Source organism: Phyllostomus discolor, chromosome 5 (assembly GCF_004126475.2).
Source record: "Phyllostomus discolor isolate MPI-MPIP mPhyDis1 chromosome 5, mPhyDis1.pri.v3, whole genome shotgun sequence".
In the NCBI taxonomy this organism is placed as follows: Eukaryota; Metazoa; Chordata; class Mammalia; order Chiroptera; family Phyllostomidae; genus Phyllostomus; species Phyllostomus discolor.
Window position 1 is genome coordinate 114,048,802 of NC_040907.2, and position 4,850 is coordinate 114,053,651.

A 4,850-nucleotide genomic window follows, 5' to 3' on the forward strand; every position below is an offset into this window, starting at 1 on the left:
TGAGTTGATATAGTCTTCTGTAGGCCTTAGTAATTTTTTCCATGTGTTACCTCACTAATATAATCTAAGTTATTAAAATCTCCAAACATTCCTTCTCAAATCAGGATCTGAGAAGGTGGGTCTTTTATGATACATACAACAGGTAAAGCTGGTTTTGTTTGATTTAATAAATTTTGTTGAGAGATGTGAATATAGTCTCCCTTGGGGTATCTGAAATGAATGTCTTCATGATCCATAGAAAGCAGACATCTTGTTGGAATTAGCTTACATTTCATATATTCTTACCCTTCTCAGCTCCAGATATACCTATCTAACTATATCTGCAGTAAGAATCTCTAAGAGAAATTCTAAGAAGAACAAGGAGAGAGGAAAATGAGTTTGCATCTAGGATGAAAAACACAATGCTGTATAACTGTGTTTTCAGTCACGGATAACCTAGACTTTTCTTTAATTAACAGACTTAGCTAATGCCATGTTGTTATCTAACAGTGTGTCTGAGAAACAAGAACCTTGTTTTTCTCACTACATGACAAGTCCCAGATGACAACTCACAAGTGTGGAATCCACATCCCCAGAGAGGACTTGTAGTTTAGTTAAAAATGTTGTGAATAAGGAGAAACAAAAAAATAATAAAAAGAAATTTAGAGGTTTGCAACCACTTTGCTTGGTTGGAATTTGAAGGTGGGACTAGATGGATGAAAGGAATTTTCATCCCTAGAAGTTCTATCCCTAGTAACTTCTATCCCAAGAAGATAAGGCATAGAGAATCCAGTCTGTAGGATGCTATAACTGTTTTTAGCTAAGGGTTCTGTGTAAGTATAGTTTCTAGAAATATTTTTCACAGCAAACAAAATGCCACACATCAATTATATAATTTCCAGTGAGCTGGCTTATTTTGTAGCAGCAATTGGATGATGGAAATGACCTCTTTTCTTCTCAATTTGTATGTAGGAGATGAAGATTAAAGTTGTAATTTTTTAATTGAAAGAATCCCTGGGGACAGTGATGTAATAGCCAATTTATAGATGTGAGGGTTTAAATAGCCATGACCTAAGAGAATTATAGCAATGTTGACACATTGAAAGATGCCTTTTTCTCTCTGACTCAGCATGGGTATACACACTAAATACAGAGATTATTCAGTTTTTCAGGAAAGTCATAATGTTGTATGAATACTGTGGAGTGTAACAAGCTTCGGCGAACCGGAAAATTTTTCAAAGTGGAGTGCTTGCTAATGAAACTATTTAGGAAAAACTAAGGAGAAGATACAAAGTGTAAAAGATACCCTGCTTTCAAAATGATAAACATGCTCAGTTGACTTCATGTCTACACATTTATCTCAGGGGAAGGAGGGGAAAGAACCAGGAATGGGCCCAGGAGACCTTAGGTTGAATCCCAGATCTGTTACATTCTGTTGTGTTACAGTAGGCAGAAGACTCCACTTCTCTAAGCCCTAGTTTCCACATCAGTGAAGTTATTACAGAGGGTTTCTGTGGCAAACAAATGACTAATACTAATTCATTGTAAAACATTGCAATTTTTAAATATCAGAATTGTGAGAAGTTATAATATGATCATCACTATTGCTCTTAACTTCCTACTTTTGATGGGTGTGCAATCAATGCCTGAGTCAACTCAATCTAAGGTGACTCTTTCCCAAAAAGATGGATGTGTGGGTCTGGATGTGTCAGAGAAGATAAATGAGTTGTTTTCCTCTTCTCAAATTTGCATGTCATCCTTGTGTGGGGGCCATGTTAATCTTCTCTGTATTGTTCCAATTTTAGTACTTGTGCTGCCAAAGCAAGCACTCTCCTATTCTCATTCTGATGGCTAGTTTTAATTGTTAACTTGATTGGGCTAAGGCATTCCCAAATACCTGGTAAACATTTTTTGTTAGTGTGGTTATGAGGATATCTCTAGAAGAGATTAGCATTTGAATCAGTAGACTGAGTAAAGATATCTTCACCAATGTGGATGAATATTATTCTATCTGTTGAGGCCTGAATAGAATAAAAAGGTGAAGGAAGGGCAAATTTGCTTTCTTTGCTTGAACTGGAACATCCTTCTTCTTCTGCCCTTGCACTTTGGCTTCTTTAGTTCTCAAGTCTTTGGACTTAGGCTGAATCACACATATAACCCCCCACCAGCTTTCCTGGTTCTCCATTTTGTAGTTGGCAGATGGTGGGAATTTTTTGGCATCCATAATTAATGTGAGCCAATTCCTGTAATAAATCACCTCTTATGTATATCTTTATGTATCTTATTGGTTCTTTTTATGTAGAAAATGCTGACATATATCATGTTACTGGTGACCATGAGAGACTAGAATATAATTAAGTAGGCCCAAAAAGCTACTAATCTCTAGGCAGTATTTTAAAAAGTAAAATCTCAACAGAAAATACTTTTCCCACAACATTCTATGTATAGCACTGCTTTCCATATGTGAAAGAAATATTTCAGATGGTTGGAGAAAGCTGGAAGGGAAGGAGGGTTTGGGGGTGGGGAGCAGAGAGAGACTTACAGGGACTAGAGGACCAGAGAATGGAAAGGCTTTTTATAAGAAATTGAACCTCAGAGAGCAGTACTGTAGTCTGAGGTGGGGCAGGGGAGCCCAAAGCACATGGTTCAAGTCTACAAAAGCATGAGTAGTGTCAATTTTGCTCAGCCATCTCCACAGAGCTTCATTTATTTGATATGTGAACATAGGGACAATTTTAGAGCTTGAGGAAAATTTAGAACAAATCCTTAAAGTATGTGCACATAAAAAGGATAATGAAATTTCTGATTCAGAGCCTCATCCTCTCTCTTTCACTAATTGATATCCCTGCCAGTTACTTTTCCCATTCAATTCATCTTTTATACTGTAGCCCCATATATACTTCTAAATTGTACATCTGATCATGTGAACCTCAACTTTTGTGTGAGTTCATGAAAGTTATGTATTTGGTTTTCTCAGTCTATTTCCACAGAGGTGGTAATTGAAGAAGCTAAAGACAAATGTTTTACTTTAGAAACAAGACTGTACTGACATTTTGCTTTATCCATGAGTACAGCTAATAAGTTATTCTGAAATGTGGTAACTTTCAGTGGGTCTTGAAACTAAAGAACAGTGGAAAGAAACCTTGAACTTCTTCTAAGGGACACTATTTCCCTTCTTTTTCATCTTTGTCTTATTAACTTAATGGACTTCAGAGTCAATTCTATGGTCATTCTGAGGGTGGTGCTACTTGCTTTAAAGAAAGACACTGGGCTACCATCCTTACCCTTGCTTCTTTGTTACACTCCACTTGAAAGACAAATCAGGTAGTTCACAATCTTAAGACAGTTACAAGCATATCTTGTTGCCCTAGAAACTTGACATAGATCTCTTCAGGACATCACATAATTACAAGACCACAAGGTATACCAAGCTGAGATTCATTCATGATTCTATCTCTCATTTCAAAGTAGATGCAGCTTCCTCATTTAAATAAGCTGCTCAAAGTGTTGGACAATGGGCACCAGATGATGGCGTTGTAACATGCCTAAATTCTTGTGACACTTTAAAAGTAATTTGAGTTCCCTCACAGTTCAAAAACAATTAAATTTTCTGAGGAATTAAAGCCTAAATAAACAAATCACACCTCCATAGAGAAAATACTTTCTCAAACTAGCTCCAAAAGTATCTTCTCTCTACATGTCTTAATACACATTGCTACTGTTGCAAAGACTGGACCTTCAAGTTTTTGGTGAGAATTGGTGTGAGCTCTGTCATTTCTTCCTTTCCCAACATTTGTCTTCCCTCAGCTCTCATGTTCTAGAAGGTCTGAGTAAGTTTCATTACTCAAATGTAGCCCCAACTTACTACAAGTTATATTTATGACAGACCTTTCCTCCCTGTAGGTCCTCTTTTTATTCACCTCTGTTAAAACCTTTTTTGTTTAAGTGGGTTTAGCTCACAACTCAAGTCTGCTGCCTAGACTGGACTTTTTCCTTCTCTATTATATATGAGGTCAATACTTGTATTTTCTAGGTTAGAAGGTCCTTTCTCTTTCCTACAAATTTTAAATGTACAGAAAAATCTGTTTATTTAAATTATTGGTTTTCCTTCTTGAATTTCTAATATCTCAGTTCCAAATCTCCATTGATAGTCTACTGTTCACATACTAAATCTTGAAGACTCACTTTATTTGTAGATTTTTTTTTGGCTGCTCTGAACAAACACACACACACACACATTTCCATTTGTTGCTGATTTCTTCTTCACTGTGATCGAACCTGTGTTTTATGTCTTTCTAACCCACAATCATCATTCATTGTTTATTTACTGTTCAGTGAAAACATGTGGTCCACAGAGAGACTGTAGAAAAGCATAGAAATTTCTAGGTCAGTTCTGTGTCAGGACCAGAATTCCAGCATTCAAAATATGTAAAGAAAAAGATGATATACAGCTGAAATTTCATTCTTTCTTTACAGCCAGTCTACCATTAAAATTCCTAAATCCAGCAACTCCTACACAGTTGTGGGTTTTTTTTTTGAGACAGAAAAGTAGAAGATAAATTTTAGAGCGAATGTTCCTTAGGTGCTTCAAGGAGTTGGATGAGCTTATAACAATTCTGGAGACATTGTGGCTGTGGAAAATGTGCTGTAGGTGTTTGTAATTTTGATGTGGGACTACTAGAAGTCCTAGGATCACACACAAAATTTTAAGTAGACAGCCATGGCAAGTGAAGGCCAGTGGTGGGGGCTGTTAAATCATTTGGATAATAATGCATCCTGAACCTCCTTGAGTTATAGTTAGTTACCCATCCATGTAGAATATCACTTCCCAAAATAGCACCTTCCCCAGAGCTCCCTCCTGTGTGACTTAG

The 4,850-nt window shown here is 36.6% G+C and overlaps 1 non-coding gene across 1 annotated transcript; it reads right to left on the reverse strand.

Moving 5' to 3' along the window:
• Positions 1–1,696: 1,696 nt before the first annotated feature.
• Positions 1,697–1,808, reverse strand: LOC114498217. Its single transcript, XR_003684663.1, has one exon. It is a non-coding gene; the product is annotated as a U6 spliceosomal RNA (small nuclear RNA).
• Between the last annotated feature and the right edge of the window lie 3,042 nt (positions 1,809–4,850).